General features: G+C 49.5%; 1 protein-coding gene across 5 annotated transcripts in view; it reads right to left on the bottom strand.

Annotated features, from left to right (window-relative positions):
- The window catches only part of TNS2 (tensin 2), a 345,238-nt gene that overhangs the window by 204,422 nt on the left and 119,141 nt on the right, over window positions 1-21,675 (bottom strand). Inside the window, exon 1 of one of the 5 annotated variants that reach the window (XM_085600923.1) lies at window positions 13,681-13,762. The exons of 3 other annotated variants lie outside the window; for them this stretch is intronic. The gene's annotated coding sequence lies outside the window, so the exon portion shown is untranslated. Of the gene's footprint in view, window positions 1-13,644; window positions 13,763-21,675 lie in introns of those variants that run through there. One more of the 5 variants, XM_085600925.1, reaches the window with a different exon arrangement.

The following is a 21,675-nucleotide window of genomic DNA, read 5'->3' as shown; positions in this document are numbered from 1 at the left end:
TACTCTCTGTGCTACTTTGAGACAAAGGTTCCACAAAACTAAACAAAACTCTCGTCTCCCTCTAGCAGCTCCAATAACCACCAGAATTATCTTGACATTCTTATTTTTGGCCTGAAAATTGCTGGAGGCGAGGAACGCTGCAGCAGGTGCTTTTAAATCCATAATATATTTGAAAAAAACACGCTTCCCGAAGCCAGCACTCGGTGCGGTAGCACCGGTCGCACCGCCCTAGAGCCGGCCCTGCACTAGTGTATTGACAATCATGTATTTGATTGCATTTTTTTCAAAAGGGAGAAATGGCGCGGCTGCTGGCCATAATCGCAATGTTTGAATTGCTACGTATGTTCAGATCTGAGTGTTACAGAACTATGAAAAAAAAAAAATCGTCATTCTGGGATTCTGGGAGAAGCTGGGGGCGTAATTTTCATTTTTACACGGAGGAGCAGAATTAAAACGTTTGGAAGCCCACTGGTCTAAAGTGTGTGATATGAGAGATTCTGCGCAGGGTCTCTGAGGACAGGGGCCTAACGCAGGCCCCTGTGGTGCAAGGGGGACCCCAACTCATCAGGGGGCCCGCAAACCTATCAGCCCCCACCCTTCTTCAGCCCAAGACAAATGAATATCTGTGCAATAGGGATACTCAGGGGCCCTCATCCCCTGTGGTTCAAGGGGTACCCCAACTCATCAGGGGGCCCGCAAACCTATCAGCCCCCACCCTTCTTCAGCCCAAGACAAATAAATATCTGTGCAATAGGGATACTCAGGGGCCCTCATCCCCTGTGGTTCAAGGGGTACCCCAACTCATCAGGGGGCCCGCAAACCTATCAGCCCCCACCCTTCTTCAGCCCAAGACAAATGAATATCTGTGCAATAGGGATACTCAGGGGCCCTCATCCCCTGTGGTTCAAGGGGTACCCCAACTCATCAGGGGGCCCGCAAACCTATCAGCCCCCACCCTTCTTCAGCCCAAGACAAATGAATATCTGTGCAATAGGGATACTCAGGGGCCCTCATCCCCTGTGGTTCAAGGGGTACCCCAACTCATCAGGGGGCCCGCAAACCTATCAGCCCCCACCCTTCTTCAGCCCAAGACAAATGAATATCTGTGCAATAGGGATACTCAGGGGCCCTCATCCCCTGTGGTTCAAGGGGTACCCCAACTCATCAGGGGGCCCGCAAACCTATCAGCCCCCACCCTTCTTCAGCCCAAGGCGAATGAATATCTGTGCAATAGGGCTACTCAGGGGCCTCTCATCCCCTGTGGTGCAAGGGGGACCCCAACTCATCAGGGGGCCCGCAAACCTATCGGCCCCCACCCTTCTTCAGCCCAAGGCGAATGAATATCTGTGCAATAGGGATACTCAGGGGCCCTCATCCCCTGTGGTTCAAGGGGTACCCCAACTCATCAGGGGGCCCGCAAACCTATCGGCCCCCACCCTTCTTCAGCCCAAGGCGAATGAATATCTGTGCAATAGGGATACTCAGGGGCCCTCATCCCCTGTGGTTCAAGGGGTACCCCAACTCATCAGGGGGCCCGCAAACCTATCGGCCCCCACCCTTCTTCAGCCCAAGGCGAATGAATATCTGTGCAATAGGGAAACTCAGGGGCCCCTCTTCATCCTATTCTGCAGGGGGTGGACAAAATTTTGCGCCACGCCACTGACCGAGGATCCCAGAGCCTTCACGCGGAGGTATATTCGGACATTTTCGTGCACACATACACGCGGAGGGGAGGGTTCCCAGGCTCGTGCTGATAATCCGATGTTCCATTTTTGTGAAGTGCACTTTGAACGAGTCCCCGGACGCAGGCCGCGGACATCTGGTGCAGATTCCCGGCATTCCCGGGCCTGCGGAGCGCGCGGCAGGAATGCCGGGAGGGGAAGCGGTGCATATTTAGCAGCAGCGTCTCCACAGAGCCTGCGCCCCTCCCGGTGAACTCTGCACGGAAGGGCTTCCGCGGATTATGTAACGAGGGCGGAGGGGGCAAGGGGTGCAAAGCAGAATTGAAGGGTGGGAGGGGGAACATGAGAGAAAGTAGATGGTAGGGAGCTGGTCATGGACTCCGAAGCCATGGTCGAAGTGGGCTGGATCTAAGGGGCACGACATGCATACTTTTTCAATGTAAATAAAAAAAACAGTTCCCCTACTTTATGTCAAAATACAACCGCCCAGGATGGTTAATTCCATTCCGACAGCTGGAATGCTTCAGCTATCATGTATTGCAGAGTGTGCTACGAAACCGAGGGAGGGGCAGACAGCGAAACAAGCGTTCCTCCAGGGTGCCTGCTTGTTTGAAAGAAATGTAAATGTGCACAACTGGCACATCTGCAAATGTAAAGGGTGCTCGGAAGCCGGTATTGGCTTTAATTGATAGGGTCACTTGAAGCTTCCCGATGACGTAGATCTATCGTTTTCGAGCGATATTGCAAAGCATTTACGAACTGAAATGTGAAGTTTCGGCTTTTATAGGACAGTTATTTTTAATGCACTTTGTACACTTAGGATATTACTAAAATCTATATTTTGGAACAGTTTTTTTTATCTTTAACTTTATTTGCGCATTTTGTAGCAGCCTATCTTATGCTGTGTGTAATGCAAGTTTAAAATAATGACTTACATATTCACAGTGATTTGTGTCACAGACTGGGACCTCATAATACTAAACATACTTATGTCCTTATTCTCGACTGCACCAACCAGGATTCAATTATGCATTTCTCTGGTTACAGACACAGACCTCTGTAGTGCAATAATAGAGGTTTTTCAATTATGGTGTGCCTTATTTTATATGTAGTTACCTGAAGGTGAAAGACCGAAAAGGGTTACAGAATAGTTTTTTAGCCACCCCTTGGACCTTGCATGGGACCGGCTTTAGGGAAGTGTGACTGGTGCAGCTGCACTGGGCGCTGACCTGTGGAGGTTGGCACTCTGACCATAGAGGGGTGCTGTGTTTAGCAATATCTTATGATATGAGAAATGAGGGGCACTTTTGCAGGTGGTAGTGAGAGAATCCGAGGAGGCGGTCATGGGAAGTGGGGGGCGCTAAAAGTGACTGTCGCACTGGGCGCCACCAGCGCCAAAGCCGGCCCTGACCTTGCCCCTACACTCACTGCATACAGCATCACAGTTCCCATACTTTTTTAATGTTTTAATGCACTTTGAGCACTGGTCCGATAAAGAAGTCTGTTGAGGGAGGGTAGGTACGCAGGATACTGGCTGGAGAAAGGGCAAGAGGTGCTGCGGAAGGACTCACAAGGAGGGATGAGAGGGAGATCACACAATGCTCAGGGAAGGGGGGAGGGACTGGAGGAGCAGTCGTAAGGAGACGGTCACCAGAGCAGGCGGGTGCTGGACTAGGGGTCCCAATGAAATCTGTGGGAGGAGGAGGGCACATGGGGTAGGGACCAAATGGGAAGCTGGTGTGGAAGGGTGTTGTACGGGGAGCCCTGCTTAGGCGCAGGACTGTGGAGGAGGTCACACAGACCAAGAGGAACACATTTTGCGTGAAGTAAACTCTATTTGACAGGTACCCAGAAGAGTTAATTCCAAACATTAATTAGTAATGTTCAAGTCAGCCTATGGTATAACACTGCGGGCTGATCTAAGGACACTTACAATGATCTGTAAAATCTCTACAGGCAGCCGACAGGTGTTTCCCCAAGAATGACCTTCTCAAGGCAGTCTGTCCCTCAAAGCTGATATGTTATGGTAGGTTGAAGGCAGCCCAGAAAATAGCGAACGACATGACATGACACTCCAAAGGTGATGCGAATGCGTCGTGCAAGGATAAAGTGAAGGTCATAAACACCACTGGATGCCTGCTAACACCAGGAGTTTTAGAGGAGTCTGTAGACACTTGTCAACACCCAAGGTTCTGGTGCACTATGCTAGTGAGATACGAAGCGATGTAGTGGGGTACTCTGTGCACGAGGCAAGGTGATTCAGGGGGTCCATGAGGTCTGTGGAAGGCTGTGAAAGGAGGGCACATGCACCAGCAGGGATGACCTGGGTTTCTCCTAAGCACGGCTATGAGTCACATGAATCGAATCACAGGACAAGGGTAGAAGCGAACTGTACAGCGTAAGGAAGACTTTGGGAAGATGCTACCCATAGCCTGAGGTGGGTGAAGGGTGGACAGTGGTGCTCTGGATCAGTTTGTAGGAGATGGTCTCCCCTAAGATTGTACCCTGGGGCCACCACGACTGGCACAGCAGAGGGGAACCTCAAGGGGAGGAGTTGCTTGGGGTAGACTTATTGGGAGAAATGCACCAGGGCTACTGTACAGGAGGTGGCGAGAGTATGACAGGAGGCTATCGGACAAGTGGTCAAGGGGAAGAGTATAGGAGGTCACCAGAATAGGGGTCTAATGGGAGAAGACAAGTTAAGGAATCCTAGAGTGAACACAGATGAGAAGCCAGAAGCAGCACATGGAAGGGCAGGAGTCAAAAAGGGATAAGTCACAGAAGCCTAAGGAGGGATGTAGGAAGACACGGTGACAAAGAGCGGGTCAGCGTGCAAGAGTCATGGTGGGAGGGGCCTGTGGGTGGTGAGCCTCTGGGCTGCCTCGGTTGAGACACCCCTTTTTCTACAACATAGCGGTAACATTTTCTGAGCTTTTAAGCTTCTCTTTTAATACACATTTTTAAAAACCACTGAACGGATTTACACCAAACCAAAACACTGCAGTTCCTGGAGTAAAGTCCTAACTTCATGCCAAATTTGGTGTAATTCTGTGCCTTCATTCTGTTGTACCGAAGAGAAACACTTTCTGTAAGAATAAAAGTGAGAAATTACCCTTCTGGGACCCCCCCTTTTTCTTGGCCCATGCTTGATGAACTTGCACACAACTTGCCATAATAAATTATAAGTGGGCCCATTTTTGGGAGGGGTGGGGGGATTTCCGTGCAGATTCGTTGTACACAGCCATAGTTATCAAGAAAACAAAAAATGCCTTTCCCAAGGTTCTAAGGAGTCTCTAACACAACTATAACCACACTGGGGCTGTCGCTGACAGTGTAATTATAAATATATCTATATGTATTACCTACTGGCGGTTGCCAGTAGATAGTTATAGTAGTTAGGACCATGTTTCCATAGGAAAAGCATTTTTTGTCTTGCCTACAACTTTGGTGCCGTTTTAATCTTCACAACATTTTCCCCAAAAACATATGCTGGTAATGCTAGTTGTGCACGGAAAGTTTCAGGTTGATTCGAGCATGTCACTCTTTTGCAACCCCTCTGACTCTGGAACAACGAGACCACAGGTGACCAGGCAAAGATTTTAAATAAGTGCATGCATTATTTGAATCAGTATTAAACCTTTAAAAAAATGAAAAAGACATGACATTAAAATGAAGGCTTGAGAATGCCAACTTTCTGTTTCAGTAAGGTATCTACCATATTTATTTTCCGTGTTAATACTCTGCTCTGGCTCTTCAGAGATGTAATCTGTTGATCTTCTCAATTTGTATGCTTGCATTGTGTTCCAATAAAACAAAGGACAGCTGCAGCTGTCTTTGTTAAAAGATTTAAACTCTTTTTCTATAATGAGCTGTGCTTTGAAGTCTACTTGCCATGAGTGGTTTTAATCCAATTTTAATGAGACTTTTAATTTTATTGTATTCAGGACAATTTCCAGTTAAACAATCGGTCTCCGTGTGCCCCAGCAATGTCAAATACAGGCTTATATAGAAGTGGGAGCGCGGGTAAAATGGGACTGGTTGGGTTGACCATGTGGTAAGATACTTTACCGCACAGTCCACGATCATTGATGAACTTTCAAGAATTAGACATTTGGTCTAATTAGATTTGCATCACAGTATCGAAACAGCTCAAGCCTTGCCCAGAAATGAAGAGATTAAGGCATGTGAGCAATAATAACCAGTAAGGGTTCAAGTGAATTATCCCGAAAAGACAGGCAAGTAAAATAAAAAAAGAAGATTGAAGATAGGTGTCCATATTAATGAATAAATCCGCCCTAAAACAATTGGAAAAAAGAGGGAACACAAAAAGGGGTGTATGTCAGAATATCGAGAGTTACATATCGTGATAGCTTAATATCGATGCCAAAATATCAAGGAGGTAAGTATATATTGGTAAGTATAGATTTATTATGGTTAAACCTACATCTATGTACCTTGACCATAAATGTATATTGTCAAGACATGCAATAGTTTCCTTTAACATGCAACATTAATCCCAACGATAACAAAAAAAGAAAACATAAAACTCTCACACTGGGTTCCAATGCAGTGTGCTGCCTTGCGTAGAATAATCTAACCCCTCAGTGCAATATAAATGCAGTTACAATTCAATTTATAACCCTCAATAAAACTGATATCATACCACTCAGCAGTCTGACAATTGTAGTTCAGACTGCATATCAATCTCCGTTTACAGCTTGACACTCCTACACTTGCATAAGACAAAACTGCTAAGTGTCATGTCCAGCACCCAATACCATACCAGTCCACAACAATAACCATCCATAACCACCTAGCCAGGCATGGAATAACTGAATAGATCGTCCACATGCTTCTGGCCAAATAAGGATTTATTATGGTCCAACACTCCAGGCCCGACTGCCTACATACTACGGCTGCTCCTTGAGATCTCACAAAGACAATCAGATATGGGGTGATATTAAAAAAGTCCATTCCAGCAGATCTGTCCACCATTTCTCCCTTTAACATATGTCTGCTCAGGACCATAACCTTTAAACAAAGCATCTCAGAATAGACAACCCAGTGCAGGAACTACTAAGTGGATTACAAGCATAAGAAATACCATAAAGGGACCTGCAGAAATGTTCAAAGCTGCTAGCTTGCTGAAAGCCATAAACTGCGCAACTGTCTCTCACACTTCATCCATCACACTGCTAAGCGCTGCGTACCATAACACAATAACCACACCTCGGTGGTCCTTACACACAACACAGAAACACTTCCCACACAGGATCAAAACAAAGGGAAGCAAGGGCTTCAGTGCCACACATAGGGGTAGTAAACAATATATATATGTATATACATATATATGCATATATATGTATATACATATATTTTTATTTTATTTTTTATTTTTTTACAACACAATACAATATGTGTGAAGTGGCATATATATTCTTATAAGAAATGGTATTCTGTAATCCCTGTATAGATGCCTGTCTTGAATTTCTTTATAATCTGCGAATTCTGACACACTGAGTCGCCGATTATAATTATAAATAAAAGATGTCAGAAGTCGTCAACTGTAATAACTTATTACAGTTGAGATCTGACATCACAATGCCTGCTGCCAGAGCAGGCAATCAAGGTGAAAGGCAGGTCAGGTCACAGACAGCTGTTAATAGCAAGGAAAATTAAACCTTGCTTTTTTTCTTCTGTTTTATTTTATTTTTAACTCTACAGTGACAAGCAGAAAGTAGATATTTATGGCAAACATGTTTATTTTTTTGCCCTCCATGGGAAATTTTAGGAAAGTAAAAATATTTCTGCATGTTTCTGTTGTACCTCTATAAAATCAAAAAAACATTACCTGGAAGTCGCAAAATGGCTTTCCGCTCCATCTTCCCACAGTGACAGCATCTTTCTGACCAGCATGAAAGTGTCGCACACAGTGGCGGCTGGCATGTATTTAGAGTGGTGAGCGGGCCTAATATGGGTGGTATTAAAAAAATAATTAAAAAATGACAACTACCTTTCTGACATGCCGCGCAAAGTCCTCCTCGCTCGGTTGTCTTCTCTACTCGAAGCTCTGGACCCAGGAATCTGCACTACCCAATCCTGGCACTGTTCTCATGCTGTTAAACAGCATGAGAGAAGGGTCAGGCTTGGAGGGAGTGGCCTTTATCAGTGCTCTTAGGAGCACTGGAGGCCTGTGGACAGCTGAGTTAGAGAAGTTTAAAATGCGCGTCTGTCTGACCATCGCAAAACGGCCAGGTAAAGGGTGCACTTTAAACATAAGTGCACAGTTCCCTGCCGCCATTCAGCATCAACAGCCCTGCCACGTCATGACACTTGGTTCAGGACGGGTTGTTGAAAAATAAAATGGTAATAAATAAACTTTATGACCATTTTACTTTTCAGCTTCTCTGGGGCATTGTTTAGCCAAACAACACTCTTCCGCTCTCATGGAGGAGCCGCTCCTGGTCACCCATTTTGTTTCTGCATTAGCTATTTGATTTCAGATCAGTGTTTAGGAATGATGGGTGCATTGAAGATCTTTGCAGTCTTTGTGAGGAACAGTGAGGGCCTCTCCAGGTAACACTACACCCAAAATCAAATATATGACGAGCAGATAACACAGCCAATGCCTCCCAGATGCAATATGTTTTCCACACGGATGTTGCTGGAACATGATAAAATGCTGGACTTGCACGATGACAACATGGTCTCGTCGCCACTGTATGCATCAGTGAACGTGGTGTATGTACAAAGATAGAGCCAAAGGGATAGGCTGTGTTTGCACCAGGACGCTACGTGGCCCTGGACGCCAAATCTGGTTCATACCTATTGATGCATTAGAAAACATCTGGCCCATAGCAGACCCTATTGAAAATAAGACCCTTTGGCGACCTGTGTTTTACTGTCCATTCTCAGCCGTGGCTTAGAGAGGTCCACTCATGGGGCCGAGGTAGGGCCGGAGGATACCCGTAGGGGGGACCCCTAAGGGTGCTTTTTCTCGGATGCGCAAGCGGTTGCCCATTCTCTGTAACCTTAAAAGTGATGCAAAGATATTCCATGGGCTGCAGCCTGGTCCTCAACAAAGCCTTTAAAGGGCTGAGTTCACTCTATACACTGGAATATGGCCTTCTGGCTATCTAACAAGGCGAATGAAGGCCATCTTTAGTGATCCTGCCAACACAGGAGCAAAATGCCAGCATCAATGCAGTAGCCTGGTAAAAAAAAAAAAAGTGCCACTATCACTTCTAATACCATGGACAAAGTGTCAGTGACGCTAGAGGGAACAAGGAAAACGAGTATACTGACTGCACTTCAAGCAGCAGAGATAAAGTGTCAGCACCACTGGAGAGGAGGAGAAAAACGAATCTACTGCAAACAATAGACAAACTGTCAGACCCACTGGAGGGAAGAAGGAACAAGAAACTACTGCACTGCAAGCAGCAGCAACAAAGCGTCAGCACCACTGGAAAGAAGAAGGAAATCAAATCTACTTCACTGTAAGTAGAGTATAAGCACCACTGGATAGAAGAATGAAAAAGAGTCTACTGCATTGCATGCAGCAGAGGCAAACTGTCAGCACCACCGGAAGGAAGAAGGAAAACAAGTCTGCGGCGCAGAAAGCAGCAGAGGCAAAGTGTCAGCACCACCGGATGGAAGAAGGAAAACAAGTCTACTACGCTGCAAGCAGCAGAGTCAAAGTGTCAGCGCCATGGAGGGAAGAAGGGAAACTTGTCTACTGCACTGCAAGCAGCAGAGACAAGGTGTCAGCACCACTGGAGGGAAGAAGGAAAACAAGTCTCCTGGAAAACAAGTCTACTGTGCTGCAAACAGCTGCGACAAAGTGTCAGCACCACTGGAGAAAAGAAGGAAAACTAGTCTACTGCGCTGCAAGCAGCAGAGACAGTGTCAGCACCACCGGAGGGAACAAGGAAAACAAGTCTACTGCACGGCAAGCAGCATAGACAAAGTGTCAGCACCACCAGAGAAAACATGGAAAAAGTGTTTTGCAAACAGAGACAAAGTGTCAGTGGCACTTCACAGATCGGTGGCAGGGTGGTAATATGACTATAACATTATTAGCACTATAAGCTGCTAGAAACATGCCTGTGGCACTGTAAGAATCAGGAACAAAGTGCCAACAGCAATTCAAGCATCAGGGAGAAATTGTTATTATCACTTTATGGACCATGACAATGTGTCAGAGCCACTGCAAGCACCGGGATGAAAGTGTACTATAAATCATAGGAGCCTTCATGAAAGTCCCTCTCTAATTTCCTTATTACAGTCACGTTGTGACATCTCTAGTCCCCTATAACAAGAAAATGATGCAGCTGCTTAACTGTATTACGTTATTACAGTTAACTTCTGACGTCGCAGTGCTTGCTCCCATAGCCAGCAGACAAGGTGAAATTTAGGTTACAGAGCATAATTAAAGCTGCTGATTTTAAATAATCGAGCATCATCAAACTCAGAATCTTTCAGCAAAAACTCTTTCACCTGCCTTTAATTTCCTTTTTACAGTTGAGTTGTGAGACTGATTTGTCACCTGTAATAACGAAATGACATAGCTGCTCAACTGTAATAAGTTATTAGAGTTGCGTTTTGACGTCACAGTGCCTTCTGCCAGACAGTAGCCAAGGTAAAAGGCAGGTAAGGGAGCATAATTGAAGCTGCAGTTTAAACAACAAAAATGAAAACGGTCTTTTCCTTTTTCTGAGGTATTTTTCTAAAAGCAAAAAGTGATCAACAGAAGAGATATATTTATGGCAACATGTTTTTTCATGCTATAAGTCAGTACAGGAAAGCTAGAAACTCTCCGTGTTTCTACACAATCAGAGGCACAGAATCTTTAAACTGATTCTGTTACCTTTTTACAAAAATTACTATCTGCTTTTTGATGTGTTAAATTTTACATGACAGATTCTGCTTTTATCCTTCTTATCTGCAGTTAACATGAAAATGCATGGCACCAAGGATTCAAGCGGTGTATGGGAGAGATGGTCTGACCATGCATTATTAAAAAAAAAGGAATACAATACCCTCTGCCATACATTACCATGATATTGCACGTCACCTCGGAGTTCCCTGGCCTTATAAAGGAACTCTGCCTTCGGCACTTTCTCTATATGGTCACTGAATTACTTGCTGACTTGCAAAATCCTTGTACTATACAGCAGGCGGTACTTTATCCCATTATCACTGCAAACCCCAGAAAGAACGTGTCACTGCAAGCACCAGTGACCACTCTCCAAGAGCAGAAACAGCCTGTGACTGTGAGCTTCACTGCAAGCACCAGGGAAGTGACAAGAATCCACGCACCCCAACTTTGTGTCCAGCCCAAGCCAAGACAACAGAAGCCCAAAGTTACAACCGGTAACAAAAGATAAACAAAGGTTCCGTCACATCCACAAACACATTGAAAGCGCTATAAACAGTCACACACTAGGGGGAAGGGACAAACAACCGTAGATGCCAAGCCCATTCCTGCAAAACGTTCTGAGGCCTACAGGCATGGACTTCTATTTATAAAAGAGACTGCGCAGGGGGAGTAAAGCCACCCCCACTGCCCTGCGGCCTGAAGCCTCATTCAGTCTGGCTTACAAGGTAGCTCCGCGGCGCGCGACACTCTCACACATGTGCCTTCCACATGGGCCCGTCCGATGAGGTAAATGACCTCCGCGAAGAGGTCAGGCGTCAAACCCCTGGAGGGGGCGCGGTCACATTTGTAACGCATGGCTGGAGTCTGCGGAGGATTTCTGCTGCGGTCACAAGACACCGACGCAGCGCGCCAAAAGATCGCCATAAAACCCGGAAAGAGGAAACGCGCCCTTCATGGCTTGTCCGGAATCGCACAGCTTGCATCTAAACAGGTAACGCCCCCTGGTTTATCAGAGTGAAAGAAGGAGTTTATGGCGCAGGGTTTTCACGGAAGAGCTCGTCAAAGTAACCGAGTGTCACTGCTGCACGTGGATCCGGTCGATTTCGAGTGGCCGTTTTTGGGTAGTGCCTACGGGCCTCCTGAAAGCAGCCGCTGTGCCCCACCGAAGGTGTGTAAAGATTCAGGTAGCTGGGGCTGCGTAATAACGCAGCGCACCCATGGAAAAGACAACGTAGATACATGTTTCCACAATCATAAGTAGTGTGACCTAACAAGTGTAACCCAAAAGCATGTGTTCATCTGGAGGTTTCTTGGCATTGGACTGCTACCCCATCAATATGAACAATACTCATTTTATTGATCTCAGAAGGATGAATGATTGAGTGAGCCCTCTGGGATTTGCACCTTTGGACATGGGGCTAAGAACAGCTTTCTGCTACAGGTATATTAGTCCACTGAGCTACCAGACCCTGAAAATATTTGGGCTGCGCCGTGAAGGCCAGCACTTAGATGTCCTATACAAAAACTATTCATTAGGGTATCTCTGCTGTTTACAAGACCTGCTGTTACCAATACTTTAGCATATAAAGAAAGAGGCATTTGACTGTAATCAATCAATCAGGGTTGGTAAAGCCAACTACTCACCCATGAGGGTCTCAAAGTGCTGGGGGGGGGGGGGGTTCCATTGAGTGCTGGGGTCACCCGAAAAGCCACGTCTAGAGGTCCTTCCTGAACTGGGGCAATGGGGGAGATTTCCAGAGGGGGAGGGTGTTCCAGGCTTTGGCTGTGAAGTAGGAGAAATGCTTTCCTCCCATTCTAGTCTTGCTGTTGTGCGGACGGTAGCCAGTGAGAGCTGGGCTGATCGGAGGCATATTTTGGGTGCACACAGGGTATTATCCTCTCACCTCATCCTGCTGGCAGCTTGGTGTTTCATTCCACCTCGTAAGAAGTGCTTGTGTTACAGTGCATGAGGGACTTTTGCATATCAAAAGCACACTGGATCCTCACATACAATTCTTTATCTCATGGATGCATTGTATATAGAAAACAAGTGTCTTTTGTTTTGTTTCTTGCACTGTAGTAGGCTTTTAAAAATAGTTTGGAGTCAAAAAGCAAGCCAGAACGATTGGTTTTGCCAAGCTTGTTCAAATAGCCATCAGTGTAACTGTATATAACAGGCAGAGCCGCCACAATCCTACAAGAATAACGAGTATCACAGTAACCAGTATCAGCACAAGCACCACTGTCACCATCATCACGTCATCTGTTGTTACCAGCAGCACTACAACCACTAACACTACCACCCCTATTACCATCACCGGAACCACTGCAACCACCCCACCATCATTGCCACAATGCCACTACCACTAGTCCAACCTACACCACTGGAATCACCTCCACCTACACTGCCACCACAATTACCACCAACATCACTGCTACCTCCATCATAATCAACACAACAACCGCAAAACAAACCCACCATCACGACTACTGTTATTACCACCACCACTAAGGTTACCAGGAACAGTACGACTGTAACCGCCAACACTGCCACCAATATTACCATCACTACCAACACTATTGCACCTACCACAGCTGCCACCACTACTATACTACACCACAGCAGCGACGGCCATCCCCACCACTAACAGCATCACTGCAACTGCCAACACCACCCACTGCCACTCCCATTCACTGCAGCCCCACTGTTGTAGCACCAACGCCACCACCACCAATACTCACACCTGCCAACCAGTATCACAATAACTATTCACAGTACTGTCACTGAAATCACTAATACCATTATCACTGCCAATTCCACCGCAACCACCATAACTAACTCCACCATACAGCCAGTAACACAACTGCAACCACCATCCCCACCACTAGCAGTATCAGTGCAACCACAACTTCCGCCCCCATTCACCCAAAGGAACGTCACTGCCAACACAACTACAACGAACAGCACCACAGCAACCACCCGCCACCAACTTGAATGCAACATCATCCCAGCCACTGCGCGCGCCACAGTGTCACTGGCAGCCTCACTAGTGTCACGAGCGCTCACCAGCAGCGCTCACCCACCTGTGCAGCCGCGCGTGCTCCGGCACCCGGGCTCACCTGGCATCCGCCGCACAGCGTCGGGGCAGCCTCGAGGCGGATGACGCTCCCGGGCCCCACGAGCCGCCTGCAGCCTCTCGCGCGCTCCTCAGAAGCGCAAACACGACGAGCAAAACAACTGCCGGGAGTGCGGGCTTCCTCCGGCACAGCCTCCCTGGCCTGGCTCCAAGGCACACTCTCCCACGGCAGGGCTGTAATTACCCCGGTACTGGAGTCAGCGGGGCTCGGCTGGGTGGGGCGGCTGGGACCGGGGCTGGAGCGGCGGAAGCAGCCCGGGGGCCTGCCAGCTACCAGGCTCCCAGCGAGGCCAGGGGCAGCTGGTCCCAGGACCCGAGTGCACTGTCCAGCTGAGGAGCAGAGAGCTGGGCACGCACACTTGAACCGCTGTCAGCCCCCCCTGATACGAACCAGATGCGAGGGGTGGGGCCCGAGGGGTGTAAAACAGAGACAGGGAGAGTTATGAGCCATCACGTATCTCCCACCAAAGGCAACGATGGTGAACAGACCCCGGGGAGCAGAGACACGACTGCAGTGCTGGAAAGGTATGAGCTTCCTCAGCAGTGAGACACGCTCCAGCAATGTCAGCTCCTTCAACGATGCAAGCTTCCTCAGCGGCGTGAGTCCCTCCAGCAGTGCAAGCTTCCTCAGCAGCGTGGGGACCTCCTGAAGTGCAAGCTTCCTCAGCAGCAGTGTCAGCTTTCTCCAGCAGTGTCAGCGCCTTCAACGATGCAAGTTTCCTCAGCGGTGTGAGCCCCTCCAGCAGTGCAAGCTTCCTCAGCAGCGTGGGGCCCTCCTGAAGTGCAAGCTTCCTCAGCAGCAGTGTCAGCTTTCTCCAGCAGTGTCAGCTCCTTCTGCAAAGCAAGCTTCCTTCAGCAACGTAAGCTTCCTCAGCAGAGTGAGGCTCCTCCAGCAGTGCAATCTTCCTCAGCAGTGTGAACCCCTCCTGAAGTGCAAGCTTTCTCAGCATCAGTGTCAGCTTTCTCCAGCAGTGTCAGCTCCTTCTGAAAAGCAAGCTTCCTTCAGCAATGCAAGCTTTCTCAGCAGAGTAAGGCTCCACCAGCAGTGCAAGCTTCCTCAGCAAAGTGAGCTCCTTCAGCAGTGCGAGTTTCTTCAGCAGTGTGAGGCTCCTCCAGCGGTGTGAGCTCCTTCCGCAGTGCAACCTTCCCCTGCAGTGTGAGTTCCTCCAGTAGTGCAAGCTTCCTCACCAGTGTGAGCCCCTTCTATAGTTTAAGCTTCCTCAGCAGTGCCGGCCTCCTCCAGCGTTGTGAGTTCCTCCAGCAGTGTGAATGCCTTTCACAGAGCAAGCCTCCAGAGAAGTGTGAGCCCCTCCAGCAGTGTGAGCCCCTCCAGCAGTGTGAGCTCCATCTTCAGTGCTTTCATCCTGAGCATTGTGAGCTCCATCTTCAGTGCTTTCATCCTGAGCAGTGTGAGCTCCTCCAGCAGTGCAAGCATGCTCAGCAGCGTAAGCCCCTCCTGAAGTGCAAGCTTCCTCAGCAGCAGTGTCAGCTCCTTCTGCAGAGCAAGCTTCCTTCAGCAATGTAGGCTCCTCCAGCAGTGTGAGCTCCTTCAACATTGCAAGCTTCCTCCAGCAGTGAGAGCTGTTCTAGCAGTGCAAGCGTCCTTCAGTTCTGTGAGTTTTATCGCATTCGGTGTACAGTACTACTAGCGGTGCCCTGTCAGTGCTATATACCCGAAGGTTGTGAGCACCCTCATGTCAACCGCATCAGAGTTCTGCAGTTCCAGCACTGCAAGCTTTCTGTGAGCTTCTAGCAGTGAGCTCCTTCAGCAGTGCAAACGTCTATCGGCAGTGTTAGTTTCATCCCGTTCCGTAGCGATGCACTGTCAGTGCTATAGCTATATGCCCAGGGCCACTGGGATTCAACAGGGATGGGCTAAATTGTGCAGCAGGGTTGACTAAATTATGCAGCAAGAAAAGGCAAATTAAGCAGCATAATGTGGCACATTTAAAGACAGTATTACTTCATTATTTTGTCATTTTACACATGGTAAAGTCGACGTGGCAAATATTTAATCTAATCAGTACTAGTATAACAACCAAATACAACAATAAGCAGCTAAAAGATCACTAGTCAACCTTTGCAAAGTTTTTTGTAACTTTTGATTCGTCTGAACTAGGAACGAAAAAACGTTTTCTGAAATTTTTCAGTTTATGCATCAAATGATGAATTATTTGACAAATGTGGTGAATCCAAAATTATACGGAAAAAGCAGTCGCCTCAGAATTGCATAACGCCAGTGCCCAGTATAGTACCCCCAGGGGCACCCCGCTTTCCCCCCTCCCCCAAATTAGGTTACCAAAAGAAGTCACAAGAAACAGTTGTAAGTGGGTAACAAATGCTGCAGGTTTTATTACATAATTCCAGGATATGTAATAGGTGGGTTATCTTACGGGCGATCCAAGGGCAGGCGGCCATCTACTTCACCTGCCCCGCCTGATGAGCCGGGCAGCACGGGAACGACCCGCAAGTGCTGCCCCCCAAGTGATTCTTTTTTCGATCACGTGCCGTTGAAATTCTACTCACACCCCCCCTCTCGGGGCGGAGCGTCGCATAGCAAGCCCCCGGTTGTTCAGGCCCACAACCGCCCGCAGGCCTAGCGGGGTGCCAACCGGCTTCCGGGACCTCTCTGGAGGCTCCTCGTTTTGGCTCAGGCACCACGTGGTGCCGCGCAGAGGTACCCTTTGTACCGGCCTGCTTCCAGATCGCCCTGTAACTCCGCCTGCAACGAAAAGGAAAACATTAAAACGTTCAGCAAAAAACCCCACCCCACCACACCTACGCCGGGTAAGCGGTAGGGAGGGTAAGAAGGTGAGGTGGGCGACAAAGAGGTCGCCAGTGAGGGTGGGGGAAGGCTAAATAGCCTCCCCCTCACATCTGGGCCCGGAAGTGACGCGCATTGCGCGTCACCTCCGGCCCCTGACACGGAGGGGGGCAACAGTCAGGATCCCTGCCCCCGCCCCCCCCGAAGGAGGGAGTGGGGAGGGGTGACCGGGGCCCCGGGGCCACTAAGGCGCCGACCGCCGAGTGGCCCCCTGCGGGGGCCGCGGTCAGCGGCATAGTACCCCCAGGGGCACCCCGCTTTCCCCCCTCCCCCAAATTAGGTTACCCAAAGAAGTCACAAGAAACAGTTGTAAGTGGGTAACAAATGCTGCAGGTTTTATTACATAATTCCAGGATATGTAATAGGTGGGTTATCTTACGGGCGATCCAAGGGCAGGCGGCCATCTACTTCACCTGCCCCGCCTGATGAGCCGGGCAGCACGGGAACGACCCGCAAGTGCTGCCCCCCAAGTGATTCTTTTTTCGATCACGTGCCGTTGAAATTCTACTCACACCCCCCCTCTCGGGGCGGAGCGTCGCATAGCAAGCCCCCGGTTGTTCAGGCCCACAACCGCCCGCAGGCCTAGCGGGGCGCCGACCGGCTTCCGGGACCTCTCTGGAGGCTCCTCGTTTTGGCTCAGGCACCACGTGGTGCCGCGCAGAGGTACCCTTTGTACCGGCCTGCTTCCAGATCCCCCTGTAACTCCGCCACAGCCCTGGAGGCGGCTAACCGTCGCAGCCAGGGCCCCCCACCAACCCGCTATAGTATTACCTGCACCTCTCCTATCTAGTGCTTCCTGCAACTAGCTGGAAAGGAACCATTCCTGCAGACAGAAGAGTTTGACATTCTGCCACCCCATGACAGTTTGACAGTGCTTGCGGGACTCGAACCCTTGTCCTGTGAGACCATTACAACCGTAGGCACAAGACTTATTGAGCTATGGCTCCTGGTTAAAGAAGAGTTTGAAATTTTGCCAACTTATGACACTTTGACAGCGTTTGCGGGACTCGAACCCAAGACTTACCATTGAGCTATAGCTCCTGGTGTTGTAGATGGCCCCATCTAAGCCCCCAAGGCCCGAGACGCTATCCTAATCGGAATAGGGTCTGCTGAAATAAAGGACCCGTTGGGCCTGGGGAGATGTGCCAAGAACTATTCGCCCCCCATGCGGGCAGGTTACCCTCTTCACAATTCTGGGCCTGCCCTCTTAGGCTATGAAGGCGAGAGGGGGTTCACTTAACCTTTGGCCAGCCCCCTCTGATTGCTAAACCTGGAGCACAGGAGTGCTCCTAGCTGCCAGCGCGTGACCGTGGGCAAGGGGTGACTCCTGCCCCTGCCCACCATCCCCTATTCCTTATGGGAATTATGCCCCTACAGATCCCTCAGTGATGTAACCCCCTAGGTATACCAGCTTCGGGAATCCGTCTGGCTTAACATTGCGCGCCGTCAGTAAAGTTCAAGCATTGAGGATTGACTAAGTCCTACTACGCCCCTCCCATCATGCTCCTCAGAAGGAGGGAGGCGGGGGGCCCCCCACTGCAAACCCAGAGCATCCCCAGCGGTGCCAAATTCCTGCTCCGATGAAGTGGAGATTTAGTGCACCCTGGGCGTGTCAAATGTACTATTGACATACTGTCCCCTTGCGATTGCCCCGCCGACACCCCAATTACTGGGACAGCAGCACCGTATGTCTGCTGGCAGCGCCCCTGGCGCGGTAACGTGTCCGTAAACCCGGATCCCAGTCTCCCGCAGCTGTGGTACGCAACCAGGGAATCCGGTGGGGGATACCCCCAACCGCAATGGTCCTCTAGACATTAAGGAACGCCCTATTTTACCTGGGCCTATCCCCAATTGATGGTGGTTTCACCCAGCTGTAAGGCCCGAGGCCCGCCTATGGAGCCTATTTAATTGTTTTGCTACTCGGCCCCTTTATGGGCAGGCCTCAGAATTAGGGCAACTCGCGTGTTCCCAGGGCATGGTGCTCCCTGTCTTTGGTTGCAGTGGAATGCCCCCCAAAGTACACCTGGACCTATTCCTATATGGTTCTTTCCGCTACTTCTCCTGCAGGCCTAACTCCTGGTTATGGTGCCCAGCTCAGTGTGCCGCAGGCTAATCGGCTTAACAATGAACTATCGGTGGATTTGAGACAGAGGTACACTCCACGACACCGAAATAACCACGGGTTAAAATCTGCTCGCGAGCGGCGCACCCGCAACCTCTTGGTCAATCACGCCGGTAACCTATGTGGTGCTGAGTCAGTGCGTCCCCGAATTCAATGCGAATGGGGCACTGAGCTACACCCATATCTACACCCATACAGAGGCTCAAACCAGACTTCCTTTAGTATTAGATAATAACTACCATTCCATCTCGGTTGCGTTGCCCTGCCCGACTAGGCACCCACCTGGTTGTCTAGGTTACAGTTAGTTATGTGTGGTTTCCCCCATGTCAGTGCCACTATGAGTGACAGTTGAAGGCGGCCCACATAAGCAGCGCTGTGCATGATCCACATATTTGCACACGTATTCGGGCACGGGAGTGAGATCATGAGCCGCCAGGTCCGCGACCTTCGGGAACCCAGGCATACCAGGTCCAGCATCTCGCATACATAATCGGGCACAGCGATATTCATTGATTTACCCAGCGTCGCAACCCAGCGTGAACTCGATCCGAAGGTAATGGCGCGCCGTTCCTGAGCACTGTATATACATGCATCATCGGGCACGTGGATATTAAATTATCTGCCCAGATTCCCAGCGTGACCCGCCCGAAGGTGTTGGGAGTGCAGTACATGAGCCATAGGTATTTACATACCTATTCGGGCACGGTCAATTAGTGATTAGCTCAAACCGTAATGTGCGCAAAGTTATTCTAGCGCCGGACACAGGCACCGACCGAATAACCCATTCGGGTGCAGGGGGTGTCGTAATGCCCGTAATCATCTAATGCGCGCGAATGTGGGCACAAGCAATTCTTGTGAATAATACGTGCACTTGTAGGAAATCAGCAATACATGCTGCATATTTATCTAGCGTGAACTCGACCCGAAGGTATCAGAGCAAAGACTTGTGAACGATGCCTGCACTTTATCAAGTATCTGCCTTATAGCAAGCCAGCACATACCTGTTGCATATTGTATAGCGCGAACTCGCCGCCAAAGGTATTGCACCGCTTCACATGAGCACTGTATTTACGTTACACGTACAGGCACGGGGAGCGTGAGAAATTCGTACCACAGAACACGAAACCCATTCCAGGTCACGCGAGCACCGCACCCGATTAACCCTTGCGGTGCGTGGAGGGATTAGTAATACCCGTAATCGCATGATGTGAACAGTGCATGTACTGGTATCATGTATCTGCCTTATCGGAAGCCTGCAATTACATGGTGCATATTTATATAGTGCGAACTCGAACGGAAGGCATTTGGAGCACTTTACATGAGCACCGTATTTACAGTACATCTTCACGCAAGGGGTGCTTAAGAAATTCGTACCATATTACCCGCTCCCCAACCGGATCACGCGAGCACCGCACCAGATTTTTCATTGAGGTGCAGGGGGTTCATTAATGCCCATAATCGCGTATGTGAACAATGCACGCACTTGTGTCATTTTACTGCCCTATAGGAAGTCAGCAATACATGTTGCAGAATTATATAGCGCGAACTCGACCTGAAGGTGTTGGAGCGCTTTACCTGAGCACCTTATTTACATTACACATTCAAGCACGGGGAGCTTACAAGATTCGTGTCATACTAAACGATCCCCGTGCCAGGTCCATTGCGCCTGCCGCACGCAGCCCACTGCATGCCCCCCCCCCCACCCTCAACGGCAGCGTAGCCGACGGGAGGGGGGGCGATAACCTTAACCTTAACCAGGGAGAGCCACAGGGGTTGCACTTTCCGCGATCAGCGGGGACCCAGGCAGCTCCCAGCCTTGCAGTGCTGGTGCATTGGGGCTGTGAACCCACGCTAGTCTCCTACCGGCTCCCACGGCACAGGGTATGCGGCTTCAAGCCGGCCGCACCCCCGTTAATTTACTTCGCTCGCGAGGGCGACCGCCATTGTGAAGTATGCCCCGCGGGCGATCACTAACCTGTGTGCTCTACCGGACCAAACGAAAGGTACGCCAACCGATACAGAATCAATGTAACTTGAACCTGTGACTTTGCGAGCAAGCGTCCCAAGGCAGAGGACCCACGCACGCTCATGCCCGCTCCCACCGTGCGCCGGGTGCGCGGGTTATTGGCTGTCCGCTCCCATACCAACTAACGTGCACGAGGTCCACCGCCAGCAAGCAATCCACCCCAGGACCTTAATGGAGCTTTCAAGAATCTATGGGACTTAAGGGATGGCCCCGGCTAGCAAGAGTCCCATTCCCTCATTCAAAACCGGGGATAAACACATCACAGGCAACGTGGGGAGAGCCCACCTAGTGTTCCAATTGTGCATGTTTCAACAGCGCAAAGGTATCGGTAATTTGCCCCCTGCGCCACTTACACCCTTGTCCTGTCACCAGCGGGTTCCGTCGGTCAACCGGACACCAAGCACGATCTAGGAGAGAGAATTGAAAGGTGAGCGCAATTGAACAAGGTATAGGAGGCGCTCGACCAGGTTCCGTCAAGCATGTCCCGATGGCCGTGCAAACGTACTCTCAGTACCCCCCCAAGCCTGCCCATGTATTGTAGCGCCGTCAGGGTCCTGAGGCGGAAGGCAGGTGACGTAATGTCCCAGGGACCAAATACGCCTTGTACGACAATGGCTACTTGAGAGAAGAGTTTGTACTTTTGCCCCCGCATCTTGGGGTCACTTGTATCATTGTCAGGGCCAAGCACCATTCAAGTGTTATTTATTTAATGTAGATTTATATAGCGCGAAGGTATTAGAGCGCTTTACATGAGCACCGCTTACATTCAGGCACGGGGAGATTAAGTGATTCGCCCGGAATCACAGGATGTGGCGTCGACCCCGAGGCTCGAACCTTGGTTCCCTGCACCTAAGTTGGAAATCTCTGCATATCTTCTTTATCTAGCGCGACTCGACCCGAGGTATTGGAGCGTGTAGCACCGCATTTACATTCATATTTAGGCACGGGGGATTAAGATTAAGTGATGTGCCCCGAATCACAGAATGCGGCCCCGAGACTCGAAACA

Source organism: Triturus cristatus, chromosome 4_2, assembly GCF_964204655.1.
Source record: "Triturus cristatus chromosome 4_2, aTriCri1.1, whole genome shotgun sequence".
Lineage (NCBI taxonomy): Eukaryota > Metazoa > Chordata > Amphibia > Caudata > Salamandridae > Triturus > Triturus cristatus.
This window is presented reverse-complemented; position numbering and strand designations above follow the sequence as displayed.